At 40.8% G+C, this 13,203-nt stretch overlaps 1 protein-coding gene across 2 annotated transcripts in view; it reads left to right on the top strand.

Moving 5' to 3' along the window:
* Positions 1–13,203, top strand: part of PRRG1 (proline rich and Gla domain 1) — a 160,245-nt gene that overhangs the window by 121,601 nt on the left and 25,441 nt on the right. The gene's annotated exons all lie outside the window — the stretch shown is intronic.

Below are 13,203 nucleotides of genomic sequence, written 5' to 3' on the forward strand. Positions count from 1 at the left end.
TCTTCCTGACCCAGGAATCGAACCCGAATCTCCTGCATTGCAGGCAGATGATTTACCAACTGAGCTATGAGGGAAGCCCGAAAAATGGGATTGGGCAGGCATTAAATAAATGAATGTGAGAGTTGGACCATAGAGAAGGCTGAGTGCTAAAGAACTGATGCTTTTGAACTGTGGTGTTGGAGAAGACTCTTGAGAGTCCCTTGGACAGCAAGGAGATCAAACCAGTCAATCCTAAAGGAAATTAACCATGAATATTCATTGGAAGGACTGATGCTGAAGCTGAAGCTCCAATACTTTGGCCACTTGATGCAAAGGGCTGACTCATTGGAAGAGACCCTGATGCTGGGAAAGATTGAGGGCAGGAGGAGAAAGGGATGACAGAGGATGAGATGCTTGGATGGCATCACCAACTCGATGGACATGAGTTTGAGCAGGAGATGGTGAAGGACAGGGAAGCCTGGCATGTTGCAGTCCATGGGGTTGCAATGAATCGGACACTGTTGAGTGACTTAACAGCTACAAATAAGTGAAGTCTTCCACTTTATCTGAAGTATTTTAGCTTTTTATGTAAGTGTCCATGTTTATTGTTTCTCAGTAACAATTTGGGGCCCTGGAAACTGGCATTGTGGCATCCCTGTTTGGCAGGTTCACCCTTGTCAGTGATTATGGGAACTGTGGCTTAGGCTGACGGCTGCATAGACACAGGTATGACTTTATATAGTTAGCAGTGCGAGGCATATATGCTGCTGCTGTTATAAAACTTCTGCCTTTGTTTTTTTTTTCCTTTGTACAACTTCTAATAATTTGGTAGAGAAAGAAAACCCTACTTATTACACAGTTTGAAAATTTAACACAGTAGCTGAACATCAAATTTTTGATAGTGAATGTATAGTAGATTGAATTTCGTTTAGAGAAATGAGTCATAAGGACCTTGTCCAATAACTGATAGCCACCAATAGAAATTTCAGAAGGTGAAAATAGAAGGTTGTGTAAAAGGGGACACAATAATCAAGAAGTGTTTTTTAAATACTAACTACATCCAAATGCTATTATCATACAGTTTTCACCTTTAATATACTAGCACTCTAAATTAGATTAATAGATCTCCCTATGTGGAATTATTCCTGGAATGAAACTTACTTTGTCACTGTTTATTTGTTTTGGTGTCAGTTTTTGAGCTATAATATTGTATAATATTAAGATGTGTAGTGTGTTGATTTATATACATATATTGTGAGATGACAACCCCCAAAGCCTTAGCTAAAAACTCTGTCACCTCACATATTTACCATTTCTTTTTGGTAGTCAGAACATTTAAGAACTACAATCTTAGCAACAATCTTAACAACATTAGCAACAGGTATTAATTATAATGACTATGCTGCACATTAGATTCCCCAAAGCTTGTACCTTTTGGTTAACATCTCCCCCCTTTCCCCTGCCCCTAGCCTTCGGTAACCACCATTTTACTGAGTTTTGCTTTTTCAGATTCCACATGTAAGTGATAGAATGCAATATTTGCCCAACTTACTTTACTTAGAATAATACCCTCAAGGTTCATTCTAGTTGTTAAAAACATAAGGATTTCCATCTTTCTCGTGACTGAATAATATGTGTGTGTTTGTGTGTGTGTATATGGAGATATATATATATATGCACACACTTGTATAAACACACGTATATATATCACATCATCTTTATCCATTCATCTATTGATAGACACATTCTTTCCATATGTAGGCTCCTGTGAATAATGTTGCATTGAATATGGAGATGCAGATACCTCATTGATACCCTGTTTTCATTTATTTTAGATAAATGCCCAGAGAAGGAATTGCAGAATCATATGGTAGTTCTACTTTTAATTTTTTGAGGAGCATTCATACTGATTTTCATACTGGCTGTATCAATTTGCATTCCCAGAACAGTACCCAAAGGATCCATTTTTTTCACATCCTCTCCAACACTTACCTCTTTTCTTTTTAATGATAGCCATTCTAATAGATGTGAGGTGATATCTCATTGTGGTTTTGATTTGTATTTCCCGGATAATTGTGATGTTGAACACCTTTTTGTGTACCTGTTAGCCATTTTTATGTCTTTGGAACAATGTCTACTCAGGTCCTCTGACCACTTTTTAATTAGGTTTTTTTTTTTAAACTATTGAGTTGTGTGAGTTCTTTATATATTCAGTATATTAACCCCTTATCAGATATAAGATTTACCTGTTTGCTTTACTGATGGTGTCTCTTGCCATACAGAACTTTTTTTAGTTTGATGTAGTCCTACTTACTTATTTTTGCTTGTACTTTTAGTGTCATGGGCTTCCCTGGTGGCTCAGCTGGTAAAGAATCCGCCTGCAATGCGGGAGACCTGGGTTCAATCCCTGGGTTGGGAAGATCCTCTGGAGAAGAGAATGGCAACCCACTCCAGTATTGGCCTGGAGAATTCCATGGACTGTATAGTCCATGGGGTCGCAAAGAGTTGGACACAACTGAGTGACTTTCAGTTTCACTTTTTAGTGTCATATCCACAAAATTGTTGCCGGGACAAAAATCTAAGAAGTTTTTCCTATGTTATCTTCTTCCAGCAGCTTAATGGCTTCAGATCTCATGTTTAAGTCTTTAATCTTTTTCAAGTTAATTTTTGAGGGGTGTACAAGGGTCCAGTTTCATTCTTCTGCATGTGGTTGTCTATTTTCCCAACACCATTTAACAAAGAGACTATCCTTTCCTAACTGAATATTCTTGGCTCCCTTATCAAATATTAGTTGGCCCTATATGCATGGGTTTATATCTGAGCTCTTATGTTCCATTGGACCATGTGTGTGTTTTATGCCAGTACCATACTGCTTTGATCACTAAAGCTTCTGTATTATAGTTCAAATCACACCCTTTGGGGTGTCTTGTGCATTTTTAGAAATTACAGGGTTTTTTCCCTGTTTGTGTAAAAAGTGTGATTGAAATTTTGATGGAAATTGCACTGCATGTACAGATGGCTTTGGCTAGTATGGACCTTTTAACCATATCAATTCTTTTACTTAGTGCACACAGTATAATATTCATTTTATTGGATCTTCCATTTTTTATCAAGATCTTAAAATTTTCAGCATACATATCTTTAACCGACTTGATTCAGTTTACTTTTAAGTATTTTATTGCTTTTTTATTTTATTGTGAATAAGATTTTATTTTTCAGGTGTCTTGTGTACAGAAAAATGCAACTGTTGATGTTATTTTTGTATCCTGCAACTTTTCTGAATTTCTTGATTAGTTACAGCAGGGTTTGGGGGAATTCTTTAGGACTTCCTGTATATAAAATCATATGATCTGCAAAGACATGTTGACTTCTTCCTTTCCAATATGGATGCTTTTTATTTCTTTTTTTTTTTTTTTGCCTGGTTGCTACAGCTGGGCCTTCCAGTACTATGTTGAATAGGAGTGATGAGAGTGGGTTTCTTGACTTGTTCTTGATCTTAGAAGAAAAGCTTTCAAATTTTTAGCATTGCAGATGATGTTAGCTGTGGACTTGTTCTATGTGGCTTGTATTAGTGTCCTCTCTATACCAAATTTTTAAGAATTTTTATCATGAACGGATGTTGTATTTTATTAATCCTTTTTCTTCATCTGTTCAGGTGATCATATGATTTTTATCTTCCATTCTATTAATGTAGTGGGATCAGTTTTTGATTTGCATATGTGAAACTGTCCTTCCATCCCAGTGATAAATCCCACTTGATCATAGAATATGACCTTTTTAATGTGCTGCTCAATTCAGTTTGCAAAGGTTATGTTGAGAATATTTGCATCTACATCAAATAGGGACATTGACCCGTAATTTCTTTTCCTGGAGTGTCCTTACCTGGCTTTTGGTATTAGGGTAACGCTAGCCTTGTGAGATGATTTTTGGAGTGTTCCCTATTCTGCAATTTTTGGAAATCTTTGAGAAGGATTGGTGTTACTTCTTTTTTAAAATGTTTGGTGGGATTCACCAGGGAAACCATCTGGTCCTGGCTTTTCTTTGGAAGACCTTTTTCATTTGTGATTCAGTCTCTTTATTCAGTATTGTTCTGTTCAAGTTTTCTGTTTCTTCCTGATTCAGTCATGGTTCTCAAAATTTACCCATTTCTTTTAGGTGCCAATTTGTTGGTGTATAGTTGTTTATAGGATCTCAGTATCCTTTGTATTTCCGTGGTATCAGTTGTAATGTCTTCTCTTTCATTTCTGAGTCTTTTATCTTTTTCTTAGTCTAGCCAAAGGTTGTCAATTTCATTTATTTTTCTTGATGTATGCATTTGTCACTATGCAGTTCCCTCTTAGAACTATTTTTTATGCGTCCCATTTGTTTTCATATGCTATGTTTCCATCTTTTTTTGTTTCAAGATAATATTTTGTTTCCCTTTTGAATTCTTCTTTGACCCATTGGTTGTTCAGCAGTGTGTTTTTTTATTTCCACATATGTGATTTTTCCATCTTTCCTTCAATTACTAATGTCTAGTTTCATAATATTGTGCTCAGGAAAGGTACTTGGTATGGTTTCAGTCTTATTAAATTTGCTATGTCTTGTTCTGTGACATCACATGATCTATCCTGGAAACTGTTTCTTGTGTGCTTGAGAAGAAAGTATGTATTCTGCTGCTGGACCACCAGCGAAGTCCTAGAATCTTTTTTTGTTGCTGTTGTTTTGTTTTTGTATTTAACACAGGTTTTTCCTTTGTGTGTTTGGGATTGGTTATTGATGATGATTGTGACCCTTTGGTCCTGTCATGTTTACTTGATGTTTTTCATGTTCCTTAAAGTTTTACTTGGCTGTCTTTTCTTTTAAATGTATTTGTTTTTTATTGAAGGATAATTGCTTTACAGAATTTTGCTGTTTTCTGTTTGGCTGTCTTTTCTTTTGAAGCAGTAGTCACTTCCTACAATCTTTACTAATTGCCTTCAGGAGAAAAATACCTGCTCTGAGCCCTGGTAGTGAGGCTTTCTCAGATCTTCTGGAGATACAGCTGCTCCACACTTCTTCCTCCCTCTTGTGGCAGAATTCTTCAGCTTTCTCCTAAGCCTTCTCTTGATCCTGCACTGCATCAGGCCAAGAGTTGACAGTCTCAGTTTTATTTTCCAAAAACTGGCACTAAATCTCAAGTTTGTCGTCTTTCCCTAGCCTATAGAATTGGGTGATTTCCTGCAGATGCTCACTAGCCATTTTCCAAGGCTTTCGCTTGCCATCACCACTGGGAGCACACACACGGAGCTGACCAAAGTGTGGGGAGGTGTGTGTGTAGAGGCGGCGTGCTGAGTACTGAGGGTACCCAGGGGTCAACTGGGGGGTCAGTTGGGATCATCCATGGGGGGCATTGCCAGTGCTTGTATGCAGGTCTCTTGATGGAGTCAGGCACAGTAGGATCCAGGTCCGTTTAATACCCTCTTAGAGGCCTATCTGCCGCGCTCTCAGCTTCTTCCTGCCCCCAGTCATTTAGTATTCCTTTCTAGTGTGTCTGAAATTTGTATCACTTTTTCCAGTGGTATGTTGGAACTTTTCCTCTGGGAACCTGGACTTCCACAAAGGTTCTCACATCTGTGGGTGACTGCGTAAAACAGTATTTCCAGGGGTTCCTGGACTGGGGCCAAGAGAAACTGGAACTGGTTCATGGGCCACCCTAGGAGTCATACCTGAGACCAAGTGTATATGCCCTTTGCTCAGTGTGTGGGTAGTTGCAACTCCTTTTGGGATACTTGGCGTATGGAGCTGGATCATCCCACAGCTCCCATGAAGCATTTTTGTCCACAATTGGATGTCAAATTGTTGTTGAAAGGGAACGAAGATGCTGGTTATTAAGCTGGGGCTTTTTGCCAGGGATACTTTGGAGGTGAAGGTTAGGGAAGACATGCCTTGTAAAATCTGCGATGCCTATTAGATATCCAAATAGAATTGTCATGCTGGTGGATGGAAAAATGAATCTGGAGCTCAGGAGGAGGTCTTGTATTGAAATATACATATGAGAGGCATCAGCTATAGAAGATGTTGAGGTCAAGGGAGTGGATAAGCTCACTGGAAAGCGGGTGGAGAGAAAGTATGGCACAGCCAGCCCCCCACCCAGGGTGGCTAACTGTAGGTGGTGAGTTGAGGCATTGGAGCTCTGAGAGAGCTGCTTGACCATTAGCTCATTCCAGACTGTGGCCACCTGGGTCCACACCACTGGCCCCAAATCAGCCTGTTCCTGACCTCAGTGTGGCTTCAGGTTTCTCCTTTGAGAATGTGGAAAAGAGTGAGCATTTTACTTTGTCTTCATGACTGTTAGTGCTAAGTCACTTTAGTCATATCTGACTCTTTTGTGACCCCACGGACTGTAGCCCACCAGGCTCCTCTGTCTATAGGATTTCCCAGGCAAGAATACTGGAGTGGGTTGCCATTTCCTTCACCAGGGGATCTTCCCGACCCAAAGATTGAACCCGTGTCTCTTATGTCTCCTGCATTGGCTGGTGGGTTCCTTATCTCTAGCGCCACCTTCATGACTGTGGGTTGAAAGAAATTATTTCTCAGCTAAAGGAAGATTCCCCAAGGAAATGATCTGCTTTTTTATGTCTGTCTTTTTTTTTCTGTTCCCTTTTATTTTTTTAGTAGGGAGAACAATTTACTTGTTTATCTGCACTGGGTTGTAGTTGTGGCATGCGGGATCTTCGAGCTTCATTGGGATCTTACTTGCAGCTTCCAAACTGCTGTGGCATGTGGGATCTAGTTCCCTGACCAGGGCTCATCCCAGGTCCCCCGCACTGGGACCCCAGTCTTCACTACTGGACCCTCAGGAAGTCCCTCTGTTCCCTTATAAAACCCCCAGTCTCACTCCGTCCACTATGTTTAACCAGATGAAATCTGTACCCATGTAAACTCTAAGGTTGTCCATGTCCAGGAAAAAATTCACAAAATATTTTGTTTCTTCTGAGCTGCCTGTGTGTTACAAAGATAAAAGCCAAACAGTACAGATTTTGTTTGTGGTAATTAAGGTTACAGGGATAGTGCAAGTCTCTTTAAAGCTAGTAGATAGCTTTAAACATTTAGTAAAATGTGAATGAATTTAGCTGTGTAGTAATTAGCATCCACACTTCATCACTGCACTGTAACATTTCTTTAAAAAAATGAAAATTAGGCCCCTGTGAGTCCGGTTTCCAGAACTGCTATTGTCATTTACCTCTTCTTAGTCAGTGCTGGTCTTTGTACTGTTTTTCTTTCTCTGCCTGCTTGGAGGGCCTCTCCTCTCTCTGACATTGGTTCAGATCTATTAACTGTTCTCCTCTAGATATGAGGAAGCACAGCGTGAGCTCCCGTTTGTGTTCATAACTGTAAACTGACTGAGGAGCCTTATTTTCCTGTTTTGGAGAGGCAGTTTACTGATATGGTTTTTTTTTAATATTTTATTTATTTATTTTGGCTGCCCTGAGTCTTCGTTGCTGCATGACTTTCTCTAGTTGCAGTGTGCTGGCTTCTCATTGCGGTGGTCTCTCTCGTTGCAGAGCACAGGCTTTAGGTGTGTGGGCTTCGGTAGTTGTGGTGCACGGGGCTTAGTAGTTGTGGCACATGGGCTTAGTTGCTCTGCAGCATGTGGTATCTTCCCAGAGCAGGGATCAAACCCATGTTCCCTGCATTGGCAGGCAAAGTCTTAACCACTGGACCACCAGGGAAGTCCCCTGTACTGACTTCTTAACCTCAGAATCCCTGACTTCAAATCCCAGTTTATCCACGTATCTTTGGTGAGCTTAGCCAAGTTATTTAACTTCTCTGCACCTCAGTTTCCTCACACGTAAAATAGTGATAATAAAAGTGTTAAACCCATTGGGGTTTTGCAGTTAAATGAGTTATATGTAAATCATTTTGAACAGTGTCTGGTATATAGTAAGTACATTGTGTGTTAGTTATCATTTATCATCACTATCCTCCTCATTCACTTGCTTCTAAGTTGTTGTTTTATTTTTTCGGTGCTTTGGGGAGAAGATTTCATGTCTGTGCTTTGCCACTGGTGGGTCTCTCTCGCATTTTGACCAACCTTGTCACCCTGTATATTTAGAAGGAAAAGTTCTTCGTAGCTGCTTAGTTGTGAGGTTAGATGGTGAAGGACAGGGAAAGCTGGCATGCTGCAGGCCACGAGGCCGCAGAGTCAGACACAACTGAGCAACAGTACAACAACAAAGTTGTCAGGTGCTGCCAGGACTCAGGAGGGTTGATTGCTGTTTTCACTGCCTGAACCTCAGGCACAAAACCATGGGTGAATTTTGCTACGACAGCTTTCCCTGGCAATCCTCCCCATTGTCTCAATGAGCTTCCCTTTTAGATCCTCCCATAGAACACTGTTTGCTTATTCTTCCCCATTCCAGATGGCCCAAGTCTCTTTTTCCATCCTGAACTAACGCTCACTTCCCAGAGATGGAAAAGAGCAAAAGGAAGAAGTGTTAATCCTGAACTGCACCCCCCCCCACCCCCGCCACCATCATCTGGATGTTGGAATCTGAAAAGGAGAGGAATGGGTGAGCAGAGATCGTGGGCTGTGGAGTAGGCAAACAGGATCACGTTAGAGCTAGTAACAGAATAATAGCTAAATTGATAAATCACCACATGCTTTGCCATGCGGGTCCCTCAAGCTTTGTTGCATGTTAGAGTCCCATGCAGGGTACATGCCAGACCACTTATATCAGTCTCTTGGGGCAGGACCAAGGCATCCCAGGCAGGTAAACCAGCAAGACCGCCTGGCTGCTCATACTGTGGTCTGGAGGAGTAACCTCACCTCAAGAGCTTGTTCATGCTCATGCTCAGCTGTGTCCAACTCTCTGTGGCCCCATGGACTGTAGCCCACCAGGCTCCTCTGTCCATGGGATTCTCCAGGCAAGAATACTGGAGTGGGTTGCCATGCCCTCCTCCAGGGGATCTTCCCAGCCCAGGGATCGACCCCAGGTCTCCTGTATTGCAGGCAGATTCATTACCATTTGAGCTACCTGGGAAGCCAGGAGAGCTTGTTAGAAACTCATTAATCTTAGGTGCGACCCCCAGACTTACTGAACCAGAATCTACATTTTAATAAGACTCCTGGTAATGAATATGCACACTGAAGTTTTTGAAGCACTAGTTTTAGCATCCTGCTTCTCAATGATGGCTGTATCTTGGGATAATCTGGGATGCTAGAAAAGGATACTTATGCTCAGATTTAAACAGCTCATCCAGGCATATCCTTCTGCACGTATGCAACCAAACACGCTAAAACGTTAGCTTGTTGAATTGGCAAAGATTGACGAAGACTTGAAAACCTCATTTCCACTTAGGCTGCATACTTGCACACACATACACACACACTCACTTTTTTTTCACACACTCACTTTTAAGCATTCTGTTTTGTAAACATAGGGCAACTGCTGTTTTATCACAAACATGGGTTAGAAACGGGCCTACAAGCCAAATCCAGTCCACTACCTACTTTTGTAATAAAGTTTTATTGGAACAAATGCATGGCCATTTGATTACATATTGCCTGTTGACAGGGTTCATGCTACAGTTGTTACCAATCTCAGGCCGAGTTGCTTGCCGCTAGAAGGTTGGCAGGAGAGACAAGTGTTGGTAGGAACAGAAAAGCTGCTTTTATTTTATTTTTTGATTTATTTTTATTAGTTGGAGGCTAATTGCTTTACAATATTGTAGTGGTTTTTGCCATACATTGACATGAATCAGCCATGGATCTACATGTGTTCCCCATCCCCATCCCCTCCCCCGCCACCTCCCTCCCCATCCCATCCCTCTGGGTCTTCCCAGTGCTTTTAAAAAGTTGCTGGCAATCTGGAGAGAAGACTGACTAGTGTCCCCAAACCAACTCTATAAATTCCGCTTGGCCATGAAACTTCTTAAGGGAAAAAAGGGAAGTGATCTCAGTTAGTCATTGAGGTAGGGGGTTGGATGTATGGCCATCTCCCGCTGTGCACAGGCCTGTTGACTCCTTGTGATCTTTCTTTAGATGTATCTCCTTCACCCAGTTTGTCTGCAAGATTACTGAAGGGGAACCTGAGGAAGAGATCTGGTCATCTGTTAATTACTTATTCTTCATTTCTACCTCTTTGACCTAAGGAAGGAACCAGCAGGTTAGGCAAGGCTCTGTCTGATCAGAAGTGTGCTTGAAAAGTGTGCTTGAGCTGGAGGTTAGTTAAAATATAGCTTTGTCTGCTAAAGTGACGAGACAAAAGCTGCCTCCTGTGAAGAGCTATTTTCTGCCAAAAGCTGCTTACACAAATTAGTACATAGTGACAAAGACTGTATGTCCCACAAAGTCTAAAATACTATCTTATTCATAACAAAATGTTTGCCAACCCCTGTATTAGTACTAACTTGTCACAGGCCCTGAATTTACCTAAAGCTGCTAAATATTTAAAAACCCACAAGTGTCTCTATACTTCCAACATCCACACATTACAATTTAATCATCCATCTCCCTACCACAGTCACTCTTTGGCAGAAAGGAAAGCAAGGTAATATGTATGTTTAATCTTGGAAGTTAATGATTTAATATAGTATGAAATGAAAATATCTCCTGCCATATCAATAAACAAGAAATGTCATAGCCATCAGCGACTTCTGGCCTCCAAATGTGAGTGAGGCCTCCCAAAACTGTGATCCAGTGGATGCCACCACCCCTCACGGTGATTGCTGAGGAGCTGGGGGGAAGGAAGCAAGGTGAACAAGGAAACAGGATTGGCCCCACATAGCTGAGGTGCATATGAAAGGAATGAATTCAGTGAGCCCAGAGGCTTGCATCTTCCTGTACATAGACTGCTAAATTCCTTAACTTGATACCCGATCTTTGATGATCTCACTGCCTGCTCCCTTTGTTGCAAACTTGTATGTAGCCTGACTTCCCCTCCTGCCTCCTCGGAGCAGTTTTCTCAGAGCTGCTGAAATGCTGTCTCCCAGGCTCGGAGCCCTAAACATTCTCACCAAATAAAATAACTCTACTTTCAGGTTGTGACTATATTTTTTAGTCGACAGTAGCATCTCCAGCTAAGAGAAGTGTGGCAGACACTGTTGGTTACTTATTCAATGGCCATTCCACTCATCCTTCCTTACTAAGGTGGCACTAATTTGGGGGGAATGACGATGTGCCCAGTTACTGACGATAAGTCATAGGTAGTCTGCATCAGTCATAGCACTTAATTTCTCCTTACAAGAGGTTTGCTTTATTCATCTTTCCTGATGCTAGGGCCAGCCATGTGACTGATTTCTGGCCTAAGAAGTAGATGTAAATAACCTGGCCGCCGAGCAAAGTTTGCTTCCCTGATAAAAGACAGTTTTGTGAAAAGCATTTTGCCACCAGTCTAATCATTCTTTCTGGGATGCTTGTATGGGGATGATACCACGAGCAGAGAGAGCCACCTTGTAACCATGAGGAAAGGCTGAGAATTGCAGGAAGACATAGACCATACTTTCGCTAGAGTCATCAACCCTAGCGTTTTTTTTTTTTTATCACCCAGGCTTCTTGGTAAGAAAGCACAATTCATATTATTGTTTAAGTACTTTGTGTGTATTCTGTTATTTGTGGCTGATCTAACAGGTCTAAGATGACTTCAGGGGCACGGTATTGATTGTTGCTGTTGTTTCATCACTAAGTCCCACATACTGTAGCCAGCCAGGCTCCTGTGTCCTTGGATTCTCCAGGGAAGACAACTGGAAAGGGTTGTCATTTCCTTCTCCAGGCGATCTTCCTGACCCAGAAATCAAGCCTAGGTCTCCTGCATTGGCAGGTGGATTCTTTACCACTGAATGTTTAGCCTCACTCAACATTAAATCGTAACTCTTCCCTCCCGTGTTAAGTAAGCAGTGTTGTAAGTATGTGTTATATGTGGGGTTTCAGATACAGCACCTGTTTCAGGTGCTTTCCAGACATTTTCTGTGTTGTTGTTAACAATCCTGTGAGGTATGGATCCTCCTTATTGGATGAGAGGATGGGTTCAGGGTGGTGCCATTTTCTACACCACATAGCTACAAAGTGATAGAGCCAGGGTCATCTGGTTTCAGGGGAGAGTAATGTCTTTGTATCACTTCTACTTTGCTCTCATCTCAGTTCCTTCTGCTCTATGATCCATAGTACACAAGTGATTTTATTTAAGCAACAGCCCTGTGAGATGAGTCGCTGTACCTCTGTTTTAAAAAAGGTAATGCAGTTTAGTTTGTGGCTAGTGTTTGCAGACCCCTTTCAGGTGTTCGGACCTAGAGCTCCTTCTCTCCTTGTCACACCCAGCCCTGGATGACTGCCCCTCCCTCTCTCTTACTCTCTTTAGGAGTTTAATATTCCTTAAATACATGAATCCCTGAACCTTATCTGCATCTCAAACTAACAGCTATTTCAACCTTTCATTCATAGCCAGGCTTCTGGAAAGGTTTGCCTGTATCTGTTGACTTTCTTAAAAGAAGGAATTTTTTACTATTAAGTTTTAGAAGTAGTACTTCCAGAAGATTTAGAAATAAAACACATAAAATGATTTATGTGAAAGATTTCCTCCAGTTCCTATCCCTAGGCTCTCAGTTGTCCCTCCTCTGCTCCCTCAAGGTAAACTTTTCCTGGGAGTTTTCTGAATATTCATATGTACACATGTTTCATGTATATTTCAGCATACCCTCCCCCTATCCTAAAGAGTAGCATAATTTAAAGGATCCTGCATATTGCTTTTTTTCCTATCCTTAGTAATATAAAAGAACGAGTGTTTTTATTAAGATATAATTTTATTCATTATAAATTATTAAAGTTTATTTTATTATATAATTTTATTAGACATAACATTTTATTAGTTTCAGGTATATACAATATGATTTGATATTTGTATATGTTGCAAAATGACCACCACCACAAGTCTATTCAATATCCATCACCATACATAAATTTTTTTTCTTGTGATGAGAGACTACGATCAATTATTTTAGCAACTGTCAAATATACAATTCACTATAGTCATCATGTTGTACATTACATCCCCATGACTTTATAATTGGAAGTTTGTACCTTTTAACCCCTTTTAACCATTCTGCCCATCCCCACCCCTGAAAACCACTGATCTCTTTTCTGTATCTATGAGCTCAGTTATTTGTTGCTTTGTTTTGACTGTTTAGGTTCCACATGTGAGATCATATATTTGTCTTTTTCTGTCTGACTTATTTCACTTAGCATAGTTCCCTCAAGGTGCACCC

This window comes from Cervus canadensis, chromosome X (assembly GCF_019320065.1).
Source record: "Cervus canadensis isolate Bull #8, Minnesota chromosome X, ASM1932006v1, whole genome shotgun sequence".
Taxonomy (NCBI): Eukaryota; Metazoa; Chordata; class Mammalia; order Artiodactyla; family Cervidae; genus Cervus; species Cervus canadensis.